Source organism: Diospyros lotus, chromosome 8, assembly GCF_014633365.1.
Source record: "Diospyros lotus cultivar Yz01 chromosome 8, ASM1463336v1, whole genome shotgun sequence".
NCBI classification, from domain to species: domain Eukaryota; kingdom Viridiplantae; phylum Streptophyta; class Magnoliopsida; order Ericales; family Ebenaceae; genus Diospyros; species Diospyros lotus.
In genome coordinates, this window is record NC_068345.1 from 28463880 (window position 1) to 28483418 (window position 19539).

General features: G+C 38.8%; 1 protein-coding gene across 3 annotated transcripts in view; it reads right to left on the reverse strand.

Moving 5' to 3' along the window:
* LOC127808806 (NADH dehydrogenase [ubiquinone] iron-sulfur protein 4, mitochondrial-like) overlaps positions 1-19539 on the reverse strand; it is a 118658-nt gene that overhangs the window by 16427 nt on the left and 82692 nt on the right. Inside the window, exon 4 of one of the 3 annotated variants that reach the window (XR_008024982.1) lies at positions 3012-3122. The exons of the other annotated variants lie outside the window; for them this stretch is intronic. The gene's annotated coding sequence lies outside the window, so the exon portion shown is untranslated. The remainder of the gene's footprint in view (positions 1-3011; positions 3123-19539) is intronic. 3 annotated transcript variants of the gene reach the window in all.

Here is a 19539-nt window from a genome sequence, read left to right on the forward strand (position 1 = left end):
TTTATCTCTTTTTTGAAGATTTTATCCGCTGGCATCCGCTTCTCTATCTTCTTCCGTGACTTCTTCATAGGTTAGGATTCTCTCTCCAACACCCCTCCTCAAGCTAAGGAATAGATATTTCTCATTCCTAGCTTGTTAATGAGAGATTCAAAACCTGGTCTAGCCATGGATTTTGTTAGTATATCTGCCTCTTGTTCTGTTGTGGGAATGTAGGTGAGTTGTATTCCTCCATCTTTTATTTCTCTTTGGATAAAGTGTCAATCAATTCTGACATGTTTCATTCTATCATGCTGTACGGGGTTGTTAACAATGCTTATAGCCGACTTGCTATCACTATAGAGTCGAGTTGGTTTGGTCAACGGCATTTGTAGATCTTCCATCAATCTGACCACCCAAATTAATTCACAAACTCCTTGAGCAATCGCCCTAAATTCTGCTTCAGCACTGCTTCTTGCTACAACGGATTGTTTTTTACTTCTCCATGTGACTAAGTTACCCCATAGCTTTGTACAAAAACCTGATGTAGATCGACTATCAGCCACTGATCCTGCCCAATCTGCGTCAGAAAATCCTTCGGCCCCTCTTTCATTAGTCTTTCTGAACAACAGCCCCTTACCTGGTGTGCTTTTTAGATATCCCAGAATGTGGTATACAGCATTCAAATGTTGTTGAGTTGGGGCATGCATGAATTGACTTATGATGCTTACGGAATAGGCTATATCTGGACGTGTTAAAGACAGATAAATCAATCTTCCAACTAATCTCTGATACCTTTCTTTGTCCACTAGCGGATCATCATCCTTCTTTATATACTTCCAATTCCTTTCAAGTGGCGTTTGTCTTGGTTTGCATGCAAGCATTCCTGTATCTTTCAGAAGATCAAGAGTATATTTTCGTTGAGATATTACGATACCTTCTTTACTTCTTGCTACTTCCATTCCCAAAAAATACTTCATATTTCCCAAATCTTTTACCACAAACTCTTCTTTCAATCTTTGTTTTAGAGCTGCAATTTCATTAGTATCATCCCCTGTAACAATTATATCGTCAACATACACAATCAATATGCATCTTTTCCCATTTGAGTGTTTAACAAATAGAGTATGGTCAGCTTCACCTTGCTTGTAGCCAAATTTGGTTAAGGTTGAGCTAAACCTTTTAAACCATGCTCTAGGGGATTGTTTCAATCCATAGAGAGATTTGTGTAGTTTGCATACCTTCCCAAATCTTTCCTCGTTTTCAAATCCAGGTGGAATCTTCATATATACCTCTTCTTCCAGTTCTCCATTTAGAAAAGCATTCTTAATGTCAAACTGAAATAACTCCCAATCTAAATTAACTGCAATTGATAGAAGTATTCTAATGGAATTTAATTTTGCAACCGAAGCAAACGTCTCTTCATAATCTATTCCATAGGTTTGAGAATACCCTTGGGCTACCAACCTGACTTTATAACGTTCTATGCTTCCATCTGATTTATACTTGACGGTAAATACCCATTTGCAGCCTACAATCTTTTTATTCTTTGGTCTGTCCACCAGTTCCCATGTATTGTTGCTGTCCAAAGCCTCCATTTCTTCCATCACAGCATTCTTCCAGTTTGTATCACTGAAAGCTTCATGTATATTGCTGGGAATAGAAGCTTCATCCATAGTTGCCGTGAATGCCCTGAACTGTGGGGATAATTTAGAGTAATTTAGATGATTTGATATGGGGTATTTCACACAAGATCTGACTCCTTTTCTGATTGCAATAGGTAGATCCAAATCGCTGCTAGCTGTTGTACCTTTTCCTTCATTTTCTGGACCAATCTCAGGTTCCAATAACTGGCTGATTTGAGGAGTAGGATTTTTTGGCTTTCTTGAGTACACTTTAAGTTGTTTTTCTGGACTCAATTCTTCCCTTAGGTCAGTCTCCCCTAGTTCATCTGGGTTGTGATGAGATTTTGGACTTGTAACAGCTGATGGTTGACTGTTGCTATGTTCAATCATTGCAGGCTGTGAACAAACAGCTGCAGGACTGTTGCAAGTAGTAGTGGACGATACAGGCAGTGTGATAGGCATTAAAATTGTAGGATCCCAATGACTTTCTTCCACTAGTGATGCAGTACCAGTGTGATAATAAACTGTTTCATCAAATATTACATCACAAGAAACAAAGAATTTTTGTAATGTTGGACAATAACATTTATATCCTTTTTGGGTAGGTGAGTAACCAACGAAAATGCATTTGAATGACTTCGGTTCTAGTTTGTGACGATTTGGACTGGTTTGATAGACATAGACCACACATCCAAACACTTTTGGGGTAAGAGTATTGAGAATCCGAACATAAGGAAAGGTAGTCATCAAGTTATTCAAGGGCGTTTGGTATTTTAGGACTTTGGTTGGGAGCCTATTAATCAAGTAGGCGGCTGTTAGAATTGCCTCCCCCCAATACCTATTAGGAGTAGAACTTGTGAACATCAAGGATCGAGCCACTTCAAGTAAATGGCGATTTTTTCTCTCGGCTACTCCATTTTGTTGAGGAGTGTAAGGGCATGTACTTTGATGAAATATTCCATTTGTACTAAGGTATTGAGTAAATGGGTAAGAAAAATATTCTCGGCCATTATCAGTTCTAAGGATGCAAATAGAGGACTGAAAAACGTTTAGGACGAGCTTATGGAAATTTTGAAAGATTGCACATACCTCAGATTTTTCTTTCATTAGATACACCCAACATACCCTTGTGTGATCGTCAATAAATGTCACAAACCATCTGGTACCATTCAAGTTTGAAACCCTAGCTGGACCCCATATATCACTATGGATTAAATGAAATGGTTTGGAAGGATTACATGGTTTTTGAGAATAGGAACTGTGAGTTTGTTTGGCAAGAATGCAATGGTCACACTTGAGCTCCAAATTGGATTTATTGATGAACAAATCAGGGAACAAATGTTTCAAATACTGAAAACTATGATGACCAAGACGTTTATGCCATAATAAAATTTCTGAATTCAAACTAACCGAAAGAGAAAAACTACGAGTCAACTAACTAAGGAAAGCCTTGTTGTCCGACACCCAATAGAGCCCATCCTTCTCCTCAGCACTGCCAATCATCTTCCCCGTGGACCGATCCTGAAAAACACAATGTGAAGAGAAGAATGTCACAGTGCAATTTAGGTCATTAGTGAGTTTACTCATAGATAGCAAGCTACACTTTAAATTAGGCACATATAGGACAGATTCGAGTACTAAACCAGCCACACACACTTTTCCTTTTCCCTTAACTGAAGATATCGTTCCATCTACCATTAACACAGTTAGATCCCTATTTTCCAACTGAAAATTTTCAAACATAGCCATGGATCCGGTCATATGATCGGATGCTCCTGTATCCACAACCCAGCTGCTGTTGCTTATCCTTCTAGTAGTTAAAGAAAAGACTAAGTTACCTCTTTGAGTCACAGATGGTGTTGTCATGGCTGCTGCTGGTCCATCTGACTCCTTTGAAATATTTGCACCATTCAGTAATTTCTGCAAGAAGTCTACCTGATCTGCTGTTAGATTTAATCCCATACCTCTTTCATTATTAGGAGCATTTGCAGTTGCAGGTATACTTGTAGTTGTATAGGCTGATCTTTCCTTCTCCTTCTCCTTCTTGTTTCTTGGTTGCCAATTCGGTGGCTTTCCATGAAGTTTCCAGCAGTTGCTTTTAGTGTGGTAGGGCTTATTGCAGTGTTCACACCACTGTTTAGCCCTCAGGTTTTCCTCTTTTCTTGTTGTAGCGAGAGCAGAACCAGTGTTGGGTTCTGCTGGAATAAGCATAACTCTTCTGCTCTCCTCGCGTCTAACTTCTGCGAATGCTTCTCTAAGTGTTGGCAGTGGTTTAATACCTAAGAGGCGTCCCCGAACCTCATCCAAGTCCGAATTGAGGCCTTGAAGGAAGTCGAACACCCATTCTTTCTCCTGCATCTTGTTATACTTCTGGCTGTCACTTGAGCATTCCCACTTTGGATCATAATAGAGATCCATCTCTTGCCACAACTCTAATAGATTGTTGTAGTATTCAGTAACAGAGAGTCCACTCTGTTTTGTAGTTCGAATGGCTGCTCTAATCTCGAAACATTGAGCAGTATTCTCAAGATCCGAGTATAGCTCATGCACTGCACTCCATACTTCCCTTGTAGTCTTATAGAACAGATAGGTTCGACCTATCTTTGCTTCCATCGAGTTGATTAGCCACGCCATGAGAATAGAGTTCTCTACTTCCCATCGCTGGTAATCTCCAAATTCTTCTTGAGGTGTTGGAACGGTTCCAGTGAGATAGCCAAACTTTCCTTTGCCTTTAATCACCAAAGTCACGGATTGAGACCACTCCCTGAAATTCCTGCCATTTAGTTTGTGCTGTGTGATTTGCAAAGTCTGGCTATCCATGGAGAGGGTGCTGGCTGGAATAATGGTAGGTTGCATACTCGATTGTTGGGATGCTACTCCGAGAGAAGACGACTCATCTGTCGTTGGAATGGCTGCTGGATTAGGGCTAGCCATCTAGATACTCAGTTCTGAAAATCGAGCTCTGATACCATGAACAAACTCGGTCCTTAGAGTAGGGAAACCAGAATTCAAGCTGAGTTTATCATCAATGAACTCGCATTTTGATTGAATAGATAGGAACCTATTTATACAAACTTTAAAGTAATCTAATCCTAGAATTTAGGAACTAGTATACAACAGAAAATTAAAATAAGAGAACTTCTATCTATTCCTATAATTTTTCCTAGGTTTTAGGAGCTTTATCTAGCTGCATCTTTATCTCTTTTCTGAAGATTTTATCTGCTGGCATCCGCTTCTCTATCTTCTTCCGTGACTTCTTCATAGGTTAGGATTCTCTCTCCAACACATCCTAATATGGCTCTTTCCTAATCTGATTTGGATCGTGAGTGTGCGCTGATTGATTTGATTATATTTGTATTGTAGTTTACAGTTCCAAAGTCTTTATTTTTCTGTACATATTTCCAGTTGGAGAGTCCTAGCTGCTAAGGAGTTAACATAAAGAGAAGAAGCCGTAGCTAATATGCAACAATAGGAGAATGATCCGGTGGTGATAAGGGATCAAGTGCCGTTAAGATAAACTCCTAAAAATCAAGATAAATAATAGGAGTAAAAAATAGAAATTATCTTGATTTATTTGTACTCTAAAATCTGTTGTTTATTATCTCCTAAATAGTAGGACTAGATAGCATAGAAACTTGTATAAGTAGAATTCCTACCTTTGAATAAAAGTATCAAGATTTTTCATCTCAATGCTCGATCCAAATCCTAGGTTCCTTGTTTAGGAACCGACTGTGTTCATTTCCTAAGCTACTTTAGGAAACTATCTGAACACAATCGGTTCCTAAACCAAGAACCTAGGATTTGGATCGAGCATTGAGATGAAAAATCTCGATACTTTTATTCAAAGATAGGAACTCTACTTATACAAGTTTCTATGTTATCTAGTCCTACTATTTAGGAGATAATATACAACAGATTTTAGAGTATAATTTAATCAAGATAATTGCTATTTTAACTCCTATCTTCTCTTATTATTTATCCTGATTTTTAGGAGTTTATCTTCACTGCACTTGATCCTTATCTTCATTGGATTATTATCCTCTTGTTGCATATCAGCTACAGTTCCTTCTTTTTGATAACTTCCTTAGCAACTAGGACTCTCCAACACCCCCTCTCAAGCCTAGGAATAGATATCTCTCATTCCTAGCTTGTCAATGAGAGTCTTGAAACTTGGTCTTGACATAGATTTGGTGAGAACATCTGCCACTTGATCTGCTATGGGAATATATATCAGCTTTATATCTCCCTCTTTAATCTCTCATTGGATAAAACTTCGATCAATCCGAACATGCTTCATTCTATCATGTTGCACAGGGTTGTTAACAATGCTTATGGCTAACTTGCTATCACAATATAGCCTTGTTGGTTTGGTTAGAGGCATTTGTAGATCCTCCATTAGTCTCACTACCCAAATTAGTTCACAAATCCCTTGGGCAACTGCCCTAAATTCTGCTTCTGCACTACTTCTTGCCACAACTGTTTGCTTCTTATTTCTCCATGTGACTATGTTTCCCCATAACTTTGTACAAAAGCCTGATGTGGATTGACGGTCAATAACTGAGCCTGCCCAATCTGCATTGGAAAAACCTTCAGCCCCTCTTTCATTTGTCTTTTGGAACATCAATCCCTTACCCGGTGTGCCTTTTAGGCGCATCTCAAAATGTGATAAACCGCTATCAAATATTGTTGAGTTGGAACATGCATAAACTGGCTTATGATACTCATTGAATAAGCTATGTCTGGCCGTGTCAATGAAAGATAAATTAGTCTTCCAACTAGCCATTGATACTTTCCCTTGTCAACCGGTGGATCATCATCTCTTCTTTCATACTTCCAATTTCTTTCTAGTGGAGTATTTCTTGGTTTGCACCCAAGCATTCTTGTCTCTTTTAGAAGATCAAGTGTATACTTTCTTTGGGATATTATCATACCTTCTTTGCTCCTTGCTACTTCCATCACTAGAAAGTATTTCATTTTCCCCAAGTCCTTTACCTCAAACTCTTCTATCTGTCTCTGTTTTAGGGCTGTCATTTCATCGATATCATCCCCTGTAATGATAATGTCATCCATATATACTATTAAGATGCATCGACTTCACCTTGCTTATAGCCAAATTGTTTCAAAGTTGAGCTGAACTTCTTAAACCATGCTCTAGGGGATTGTTTTAAACCATAAAGAGATTTATGTAACTTGCATGATCCTCAAAACTGGGTGAAACTTTCATATATACTTCCTCTTCCAACTCACCATTTAGGAATGCATTCTTGACGTCGAATTAGAACAGCTCCCAGTCTAAGTTTACAGCAATAGATAGAAGCACTCTAATTGAATTTAGTTTTGCCACCGGAGCAAATGTTTCCTCATAATCTATCCCCATGGGTTTGAGAGTACCCTGAGCAACTAACCTTGCTTTATAGCGGTCTATACTTCCATCTGATTTGTATTTGATGGTAAAAACCCATTTGCAGCCTATGATCTTCTTGGTTTTTGGTATATCAACCAGTTCCCATGTTTGATTGCTCTACAATGCCTTCATCTCCTCCATCACAGCCTTTTTCCAGTTTGGATCTCTCAAAGCTTCTTGTATACTGCCTGGGATCGATACTCCATCCATGGTTGTATTAAATGCTTTGAACTGAGGAGATAACTTGGAATAGGTTAGATAATTTGATATTGGATGTTTGACACAAGACCTTACCACTTTCCTGGTGGCAATTAGCAGATTCAAATCGTTGTTCACTGTGTTGTCTTCTTCACTTGGTGGACTTATCCTTGGTTCTAACAATTGGCTAATTTGAGGATCCAGTTGTTTTTGTCTCTTTGAATATACCTTAATAGGTTTTTCAGGACTCAAGTCTCCCTTTATATCAGTTTCCAATAGTTCTACTGATGGGTGAATAGATTTAGGACTTGAGGTAGACAGCAATTCAAGGCTATTTTGGTTATAGGTGGCTGGCTGAGAACAATTAGCAACATCTGTTTGAACAAGATTTTCATTTGGAATAGAGGAGGAAATAGGTAGGATGACTGGTATCAAAACAGTGGGATCCCAATAGTTTTCCCTAATTTGTGACTGATTACTTGAGTGGTAGAATTTAGTTTCATGAAATGTTACATCACAAGAGACGAAGAACTTTTGTGATGTAGGATAATAACACTTATACCCCTTTTGTGTGGGTGAATACCCAATGAATATGCACTTGAATGCTTTGGGTTCTAATTTATGGCGATTAGGGTTTGTTTGATAGACATACACCACACATCCAAAGACTTTTGGAGGAAGAGTGTTGAGTATCCTAATACGATGAAAGATGGACATGAGGTTGTGCAATGGAGTTTGATATTTTAGAACTTTGGTTGGCAGCCTATTGATCAAATAAGAGGCTGTTAGGACAGCTTTTCCCCAATATTTGTTTGGAGTAGAACTAGTAAACATTAGGGCTCTAGCCACTTCAAGCAAGTGACGATTCTTTCTTTTAGCCACTTCGTTTTGTTTTGTTGGGGTGTATAGGGGCATGTACTTTGATGTAAGATTCCATTTGTGGTGAGGTATTGAGTGAAAGGGTATGAAAAATATTCCCAGCCATTATCAGTACTAAGAATATAAATGGAGGACTGAAATATGTTTAGAATTAACTTGTGGAAGTTCTAAAAAATTGCACAAACCTCAGATTTTTCCTTCATTAGGTATACCCAACATACTCTTGTGTGGTCATCTATGAAGGTCACAAACCACCTAGCACCACTCAAGTTTGGAACTCTAGCTAGTCTCTAATATCGCTATGGATCAAGTGAAACGGTTTGGAAGGAGTATATAGCTTTGGTTGATGAGAACTATGAGTTTGTTTGGCAAGAATACAATGATCACAATTGAGTACCAAATTGTTTTTATTGATGAATAAATCAAGATATAGGTGTTTCAAATATTAAAAACTAGGGTGACCAAGACGTCTATGCCATAACAAAATTTCTGAATTCAAGCTAACTGAAAGAGAAAAACTAAGAGCTAATTGATTAGGAAGAGCCTTGTTGTCCAATATCCAATAAAGACCATCCTTTTCCTCAGCACTACCAATCATCTTCCCCGTGGACCGGTCTTGAAAAATGCAATATGAAGGAAAGAAAGTTGCAATGCAATCCAAATCCTTAGTGAGTTTACTCACTGATAGCAGGTTACATTTTAAATTTGGCACATACAAAACAGAATCAAGAGTTAAACCAGCCACACACACACTTCCTCTTCCCTTAACTGAGGATACGATTCCATCTGCCATTAAAACCGTTAGTTCCTTCTCTTTAACTTGAAAATTTTCAAGTATGGTGGTAAAACCGGTCATATGATCAAATGCTCCGGTATCTACAACTCAATAACACTCATTCATCCTTCTAGTAGTCAAGGAGAACATTGAAGTACCTCTTTGTGCCATAGGCATTGAAGTATTGGTTGTAAATCCATCTGATTCCTTTGCCATATGGGTGCCATTTAATAATTTTTGTAAGAACTCCACCTGATCAGCTGTAAGATTCAACCCCATACCTTTTTTTGTTGTTTGAGCACCTGTTGTTGTTGCATTCTGAATACTTGCAGCTGCATAAGCTAGTCTTTCCTTCTCCTTCTTACCCCTTGGTTTCCAGTTTAGTGGCTTTCCATGAAGCTTCCAACATGTTTGCTTCGTATCACATGGTTTGTTATAGTGTTCACACCACTGTTTGGCCTGAGAAACTTCTTCCCTCTTAGATGCAGCAAGTGCAGAACCAGCATTTGGTTCTGGTTGAGTCAGCATAACCCGTCTCCTACTTTCCTCTCTTCTGACTTTTGCAAAAACTTCTCTCAGAGTTGGCAATGGCTTGATGTCTAGAAGCCGACCTCTTACTTCATCCAAGTCCGAATTTAAGCCTTGGAGGAAGTCAAACACCCACTCTTTCTCCAACATTCTGTTGTACTTTTAACTATCACCCGAACACTCCCATTTTGGATCATAAAACATATCCATCTCTTGCCAAAGCTTTACTAGGCTATTGTAGTATTCGGTGACCCCGAGACTACCTTGTTTTGTAGTCCTAATAGCTGCTCTGATCTCAAAACACTGGGTTGTGTTTTCAAGATCAGAGTATAATTCTTGGACTGCATCCCACACCTCTTTTGCAATCTTGTAAAACAGATAGGTTCAGCCTATCTTTGATTCCATCGAGTTGATCAGCCATGCCATGAGAATAGAGTTTTCTACTCCCCATCGCTGGTATTCCGTTGACTCTTTTGGAGGAGTTTGGATAGCCCCGGTGAGGTAACCGAACTTCCCCTTGCCTTTGATCACCAGGGTTACGGACTGAAACTATTCCCTGAAGTTTCTTCCGTTTAACTTGTGTTGTGTAATCTGCAATGTCTGGTTATCCATGGTGAGAATGTTGGCAGGAGGTATGGTCGCCTGTGTGATCGGTGGTTGAGGGACTGAACTACGAGAGGATTCTTCTACTGTAGGAGTTAGGGTTGCTGGATTGGAACCAGCCATATTGATCAAGAGTCTTGGTTATGATAACTGAGCTCTGATACCATGAACACAATCGGTTCCTTAACCAAGAACCTAGGATTTGGATCGAGCAATGAGATGGAAATTCTCGATGCTTTCATTCAATGATAGGAATTCTACTTATATAAGTTTCTATGCTATCTAGTCCTACTATTTAGGAGATAATATACAACAGATTTTAGAGTATAATTTAATCAAGATAATTGCTATTTTAACTCCTATCTTCTCCTATTATTTATCCTGATTTTTAGGAGTTTATCTTCATTGCACTTGATCCTTATCTTCACTGGATTATTATCCTTTTGCTGCATATCAGCTACGATTCCTTCTTTTTGATAACTTCCTCAGCAACTAGGACTCTCGAACACTATGTAATTAGGAATCTTCCTAATTAGACTTAGGAAACTGCCCATTCGAATGATAGGTGTGTATATATGTTGTTTGAGCCTTGGAATGAATAAGATTGGATGTTTTTTGTCTCTTTTGACAGAGATCAAGGACTTGGGACCCCTAAAGTACTTCTTTGGGATGCAATTTGCAAGATCTAAGGAGGGAATCTTTGTCAACTAACGTAAGTATGTCCTGGATTTACTTAATGAAACATGAATGCTTGCGTGTAATATAGTTGGAACTCTCATCAAACCTAACTTGAAACTGCAACTTGCTGAGGCTAAAGATGTGGTAGAAGGGGAGAAAAACGAAAGACTTGTGGGAAAACTCATCTATTTATCCCATACTCAACCTGATATAGCATTTGTAGTAAGTGTAGTAAGCTAATTTATGTACTCACCAAGTTCACAACACTTTGAAGCTACCTACAGAATTCTAAGGTACCTAAAGGGAACACCTAAAAAAGGACACCTTCACATAGAGGCTTATATAAATGCAGACTGGGCAAGCAGTATTATTGATAGAAGATCTACGTTAGGCCATTGCACCTTTGTGAGAGGTAATTGTCACGACCCTAGGGTGAATTAGTAAATGGTCGTTAATAACTACTTGTATGTGATGTTAGTTTCTAACTAGCTGGGGGTTAAGTGGTTAGGGAATTACCTTACTGTTTTGACTGTTATGTTAGTTAGCTGTTATATTGTTAGAATGTTGTTATGGTTGCTGGAGGCTCTATAAGAGACCTACAGCAGTATAAGGAAGGATCATTGGAGAATAATATAAAAGTCTTTCTCTCATTTCTCCCTCGCATGTTCTCTCTTTCATTTCCTCTTGTTCTCTCTTTCTCCCTCCCTCATTCTATCTGTTTTCCTACATTCATTTCTTTCTTGGAATTCAATCGGAATTCCCTCAATTGTCCAGCCCATAATCTGAGGGCTTGACAAGTGGTATCAGAGCCATGCAATCCTTGGCTGTGAATTTTTTAATTTGGGCAGAACCTTTAAGCAGTGCATTGGGGGTTTAATCCGACACAAAACCAGCAGTGTCGGAAGCGATTGAGTTGCAAGAAGCAGGCCAGTGAAGTTAATTTTGTGGATGACGGCTCGGAATTAAAGTCGTAGCAGAACGCGTGCAGGCAAGGTAGGACATCCTTGGGTGCCAAATTGAACGATTCGTAGGTCGACTCAAGAAGCAATAAATTCTGGTGATTAAGGAAATTATAGAGCTGGCGGATTCAAGATTTTTCCAATTTCATGAGGGTCAGTGATTGGGTAAGAAGACTCGAGCAAAGCCGGATGATCTTGAGGGTCAGAAGCAGAAGGTGGCCATTGGACAGGCATTGGAATTGGCTAACAAAGGCCGTGAGGGGGGTGTGATCGGAGAAGTGCACTGTCTAATCTTGAAGATGAGGTAATACGCGGCTGTGAGTTTTGTTGATTTTTAGCCATCAGATTGAGATCGACCTAGGATCAATTGGGTTATGGGAGGGTGGCGAAGTAGTTCTGGGATTTCACCTTCTCCAACCCTTGTTAATTTTTGTCGGGTTTTGGCATTTCGGTTCAGATTTATGGATTCAAGAAGCGATCTTGCTAAAAGATTCAGAGCCTAGAAGTGGTTCCCATAAGCAGTTCGGATTTGAGGATTGTTTCATTTGTGGATCAAATTCTGTAAGTGAAATAAGAGGTGGTTCTCGGTTGTTGTTTCATTGGAACTAGGATTGGAAGGCGTGAAATGGTGAATTGAATTCTAGGCAGATGACAGAAGGTACAAGATTGAAGCAATTGGAGACTAGATTGGAGACAATGGAAGTTGGGATGTTCCATACCCAAGATGCCATGCACCAAATGCGAGAAGAATTAGCGAATTGGAAGGAAGCCATGCAAGCTGTAACAGAGTAACAGAGAAGCAGCAAGAAGCTATCGAAAGGTGTCAAAAAGCAGTCAAAAAGTGTCAAAAAATGGTAGAGCAGCAGGGGCAGAGGATCAACAACATGTTAAACATGTTGGCCTCTCTACCCCAATTCTGGTTGCCGTCAGAATTCACACTAAAGTAGGCATCTGAACTGATCTTGCCTCATCAAGGCAATCGGTCGGGAACCTCAGGAATTCTGGAACAAGTGGATCAACATACATTCCAAGAAAATCAGGGAAGAAATCTGCAATAATTGAAGCACGCCCATGTACTTATGCCAAGGTTAGAGATTGATTCCCATGTTCGAGGGGAAGAAACCACGATGGTGGGTAAGGAGGTGCGAAAGGTTCTTTCAATTCTACTGGATTCCCTAAGATCAGAAGATTACCCTAGTGGTGGCCTATTTGAATGAAGTGGTAGATTCGTGGTACCAAGGGTGGGTCCAAGATGAAGGGTTGCAAGGGGATTGGACAGATTTCTTGGAAAGGCTATGTGAGCGCTTTGGGGAGAAGAATATGGCAGATGTTGTATAAGAATTCAGCAAGCTGAAGCAGGAAGGGACTGTAATGGAGACCAAGCCCGATTCGAGGAGCTGAGATCCATGTTATGTATGGTGCAATCAGGGCTTACTGAACAATACTTGGTATCCAGTTTTATTAGTGGATTGAAGGAGGAGTTGCGGCCCATGGTGAAAATGATGACACCCTTGTCTGTGAGGCAAGCTGCAGAAAAAGCTAGGCTGCAAGAAATGACCTCAGAGGCCATTTTCAAGAAGCATAATGTTCCCTACGAGCCGAGTTTATTAGCCGGGCAACATAGAGGTGGTAACTCTAGGCTTTTGCTTGCAGGCCCTAATCCAGAGGCAGCTAAAGCACAATCTTATAATAATGGCACAAAGGGTAACCTGATAGAGCAGAAGAGACAACTAGGGCTATACTTTAGGTTTGGAGACAAATTTAGCCTTGGCCATCAATGTAGGAGGTAGTTGATGAATATGGAAGGTTATGATGGGGAAGAGGAAGAGGAGGAGGAGGAGGTTTCCCATGAAGAAACTAGTGAATGCAAGGTGATCATAGGGGAGGAATCACAGTTGCATTCTATACCAACTGAAATATTTGAAGGAATGATTAAGGCAGCGGTGGAACAATCAGAGGCTGTGAACACTGCTACATTTCTACTACTCAAAGGGGAAGTGCAAAATAGTAACAAGAAGAGAAGGAGGCAGCAAGTATTGAAGGTAGGGATTGGTTGAACCATAGCCTTTGCTATCAATTCTTGGGGACAAGAATTGTTTGAAGGGGTGGGGATTGTCATGACCCTAGGGGTGAATCAGTAAATGGTCGTTAATAACTACTTGTATGTGCCGTTAGTTTCTAACTAGATGGGGGTTAAGTGGTTAGAGAATTAGCTTACTGTTTTGGCTGTTATGTTAGTTAGCTATTATATTGTTAGAATATTGTTATGGTTGTTGAAGGCTCTATAAGAGACCTACAGCAGTATGAGGAAGGATCATTGGAGAATAATACAAAAGTCTTTCTCTCATTTCTCTCTCTCTCTCTCTCTCTCTCTCATTCTCTCTTTCTCCCTCCCTCATTTTATCCGTTTTCCTGGATTGTCTAGCCCATAATTTGAGGACTTGACAAAAATCTTGTCACTTGGAGGAGGAAGAAACAAAACATGTTGGCCAGAAGTAGTGTTGAAGCTGAATTTCATTCGGTAGCCCACGAGATTTGTGAGGTTATATGAATAAAGAGGATATTGGAAGACTTAAAGGTCTCCACTTTCTTACCGGGTAAGGTTTACTGTGATAATAAAGTTGCGATTTCCATTACCCACAATCCGATACTCCATGACATGATTAAGTATATAAAGGTGGAAAAAGACTTTATTAAGTAGAAAATTGACAATGGGATAATCTGTATCCCTTACATTCCAACAGTTGATCAAGTCGTTGATGTTCTTACAAAGGGGTTACACAAAAATCAGTTTGAAAAATTAGTAAGCAAGCTTTCCATGGAAGATATCCTCAAGCCAGCTTGAGAGGGAGTGTAGAAATCGGAAAGGAGCTAATTTCCCTCTTTGACTAATGGGAATTATCTAAATCACTCACTTGATTGATAGATTATATTATAGGAATATTATGTATACATTCTTCTTTCCTTTTTTTGTTCTCTCCTATTATAGGAATTAGCATATTTGGATATACTGAAAATAAAGAACTTTATTTCTCCATCTCCTTTAGTTTATAAGACCATACTCTATTCATAAGACATTTTGTTGCTAAAAAAATGATTGTTTTGTTGGTCAATGTAGATGATATTATAATGATAGGAGATGATTTGGAAGGAATGGAAAGCCTAAAGAAGTTCTCAATAAAGGAATACAAAATTAAAGAGTTAGTCAAGCTGAAGTATTTCTTGGGTATCGAAGTGGCTCACTCTCAGCAAGGTATTTTGAAATCCTAATAGAAGTATATACTTGATTTATTAACTGAGATTGGTATGCTAGGATGCAGGCCAACTGAAACCCTTATTGAGCCTAAAGATGTAGCAACAGATAAATGTCTCTACCAAAGACTAGTTGGGAGACTCATTTATTTATCACATACCTGACCTAATATAGCATATACAGTGGGAGTGGTAGTCAATTTATACACAATCCTAAGGAGGTACACCTGAAAGCAGTGCATAGAATTTTGCATTACTTAAAGGGCACACCAGGTAAGGGAATTTTGTTCAAAAGAGGACAAGAACTAACTCTTGAAGCCTATATAGATGTTAACTACAGGATCAATAGTTGACGGGAGGTCAACATCCGGGTATTGCACTTTCCTAAGAGGAAATATTGTAACTTGGAGGAGTAAAAAGTAGAATGTTGTGTCAAGATCAAAAGCACAAACAGAATTCAGGTCCATGGCCCTTGGGATTTGTGAGTTACTATGGATAAAAATAATTTTAGAAAATCTAAAAGTCAAATGGAAAGATCATATGAAGCTATATTGTGATATTAAGTCAGTCATTAATATTGCACACAATCCGGTGCAACATGATTGCACTAAACATGTGGAAGTTGATAGGTATTTTATAAAAGAAAAGCTTGAAAGTGGTTTAATTTGTACTCCATTTGTGCCTAAGCTTGCAAATTTACCCACTAAAGGTCTTCCAGGAACATTTTTTCAAAAGTTAACAAGCAAGCTGCGAATGAAGGATATACATTCTCCAACTTGAGGGGGAGTGTTGAAAAATAAGAAATAATTTTCAAAATTATCAGATTTATGAATTATTGTTTTTTTCATATAGTTATTGGTTTGTTTTTTCAGTTGTTTTTATCTGGTAGTGGGCTGAGTTATGGTCCTTAATTAGTGTTTTGTTTCAGATTAGGTGGTTAGATAGTGGCTCTTTATTTTATTTTAAGGAAGTGGGTAGTGCTTCTTCTAAACTATATATATAATGAGCTATTGTGCTGGAAATAAAGTATGTTTTCAATAGGTGGCCTCTATTTGGGTTCTAGGGGCTTTTGTGGCTGGGAATTGGACTCAGACTCGGTTCGGGGTTTAATAGGAGTGGATTCTAGAGAGGCTGGAGAGTCAAGCTATTGGGTGGCAAGAATAGGAAAGGAAGGACAAGAAGTTATTCCAATCATTTTCTTCCGCAGGCCTAGGCTCACCCTGAAGATTATGATTGGCAAAGAAATGTTCATGTTCAAAAAAAGTGACATCAGCCGAGACAAAGGTTTTGCGAGATGATCAGTGGTAACTATTAAATAAGATAAGCAAGGGGTATTAGTGTAATTAACTTAAAATATTTGTATATATATTCTCTTGTATTATACATTTTTAGTAGAATACAGATTATTTTATTCACCTGGTATTAGAGCCATTAGATAAACCTTAACCCTAGATCCAGCCGTTGTAGTTGTTGCTGCCAACCGACGCCATCACCGTCAATCACTTCGTCCTTCACCGTCGCCGCCGCTATCCAACGCTAATTTCTCAGATCTCGTGCATCGCGGCTAGTTTCCCAGATCTCATGTGGCTATTTCCATCTATCGTCATCGTTACTTTGCTGATTTGCCTTCGTTGCCGTTGCTCCATCCGTCCTAGCAAGACATCTCGCCTACTTCCATCGCGACAGGTTTAAGATCTTACCTCTGTTGTTCCTGTGTCCCAAATTTGTCGTCACCATCAGCTTCTGTCACATGTCACTGGCTGTTGTTCCAATTTCCTCGTCACGATCGATCCCTACAAGCTTTTTCTATTGAAGAAGCTTCTAGCTTCTCACCCCAATCTTGCCTAGATCTGGACCAGATCTAACTTGATCTAGATCAGGTTAGCCAGAACAACGGGATGTTCCTTCTGTATCATGTCCTCATCTACAGCACACTCTTCATCCACAAGCCTCTCCACTACGTTCACAACTGTAACTATTCCCCATTTTTCGGGCACACTAGTTATTACCACGGAGAAATTGAATGGACAAAATTATTCTACTTGGTCATCAGTGATTGAAATTTGGTTTCTTGGACATGGCCTTAAGGATCATTTATCAAAGAACATTTCAACTATTCTCGAGGGAAATCAACCTCCTTGGCGACAGGTCGATGCACAGTTACTCAGTTTGTTGTGACAAACTATTGGGATGACTTTGATTCCTATATTTCGACCTCTTCATGAGTGTAGTGTTTTATGGACTCGAGCTCGTGAGCTGTATACAAGTGACATCACTTCTATTTATGATGTGATCGGTGTTTTGTTCAATTTACAACATGTTGATTTAGATATGACCACCTCTTTGGATAAGCTCCAAGCTTTCATTACTAATTTTAACAAGTTAACGCCCTTTGATCCAGATATGAAGAAACAACAATAACAACATGATCAAATGTTTATTGTCTTCTGTCTTCATGGGATTCGACCTGAGTTTGAATCAGTTAAGACAGATTCTAGGCAGTGCCTCTCTACCTCCTTTGACAAAAGGTATTTGCCAGGTTACTTAGAGCCTCTTCTATTACTACTAATCATGGCACGTCTGTACCTGGAGATCACTCAACCCTTGCTACTAGCCAGACTGATTCTCATCCTAGTCAAGGAAGTCATCCAGGTGGACGTCGTGGTGGGCGTCCTCGACCCTAATGCTCCTATTGTAATAGTCTTGGTCACACTCGGGAGACTTGTTATCGTTTACATAGTCGCCTACCTCAAGCATCTAGTACTACTAACATTTTTGTTAGCGCTTCCAAGGCTTAAGCATCTATCACATCCAGTGATTTCTCACCAGTGACTATCTCCGAGAGGGAGTATGCTCAGTTCTAGGCAGCACAACAACCCTTGCTCTCACTGGTAACCCTACTGTTTGCTTTACTAAGTCCTCATCTTCTCTTAGCGCATGGATCTTCAACTCTAGTGCCACTAATCACATGTCTAGTAATTGTTCTCTTCTATCCCATATTAAAACTTTGAAGTCTCTACAGTTAGAAAACTTAGATTTGATCATACGTAGTGGAATAAAATTAATTTTTCAAGTATCACGTTTTTCAGAATTTTATGGTTTACAAAATGAAAGAATAAACGAAAGAATACTTGTTGACGAAATTCGATTTCAGTCTTGGGTCACCCATTGTTGAATCCTCCACATGTAGGATCTCGAGTCGGTCCATCTGAAATCACTTTTGATCCAAACGCGTCTCAAGAGAAGAAGCATAAATTTTCTGAAATTTTTTACTGAACCTGGATTCACACACATTGATTTTTGGGTTTATGGTCCTACTTATAGGGAACTATAAGGAAACCCTAAGCACTATTAGGTCAGGCTTAATGTGCTAGCATAAAGCCTAATCCAATTATTAATAATTAAATAATATAATTATTTAATTACCCTTATTTATCTAATAAATAAATGCGTCAAAATTAGTAATTTCCAAAATTACTAATTTATCATTCTTCTCTTTAAAAGTGATTTCTTATTGAGTGAGACTTTCTGAGTTCACAATTAAATTGACAATAAAAATAATCAATTATTAATTCTCATAAATAATGAGTGACATCTAGCAATATGTCATGATTACCTAATTTAATGTAAAGCAAGTATGGTGAACATTTTACTATGATACCGTGTAATATGGTCCTTCTATCATTGTATATCTCGACAAGAGACGAGATCATGGACAGCATGTCAAATCTCTTAATTTCGTCATATGACCAAATCTGAAATCAATCTTGACTAATATGACGCAACATATGACGCACGCATTCCATCGTCATATTACCTCGACCAAAGATTTATCGTCAAGTGATTATCGGATCGCATAGAATATCCTCCTTGCAAATCTTGTGGTGATAGATTCCATGTCTAATGCACACATACTTTATGCACCACTAAATTAGGCACATAGATACGTATAATTGTTCTTGATTAGAACAATTATATAGTATCACTGATATCCTAATCCACCAATGCACATATATCTATATCATCTCAGGTCTAAGGACTAGTTGCACATTCGCAGCTAATATTGAATTATTGACCCATGAGAAAGAACTCATGTGATTCAATGTTAACAGTCCCGTTCAGTAAACTCGTTCTTATAACGAGCACTCACTCATCTTCCTTTCATATCTCATATAGAATGACACGAGATTCGCCAATCTTAACTTTCAATATCTCATACTAAACAAGGAGGAAGACGATGTACTAGCCTTTACGAGTTGCTACTATCTAGGGTATGAATTCTACGGCTAGAAACTTGTTTATAGTACAACGAAATGTGGATTAACCATAACTCATATTCTTAACGCATAAGAATGGTATTCACTCATTATTATACTAATGAATATATGTTTAATTTAAATCATATTACAATTTAAATCAAAAACATAAACTTGTCATTTAAATAATATTTAAAGAATTACAAGATCAAGTCCCTTTATGTCACTAGAATTGATCTTGAGAGCTCATATCCAACATCTACCTCTTGTTACATTGGTTGATTGCTCTCGCGTCTCAATCGCGAGTATCAGCACAACATCACCCCTTCCTACTTTACCATTGTCATCGATTTTACATTTACCATAGTGTCCCTTTAATTTGTTTTCTGTCAGTCAACTCACTCGT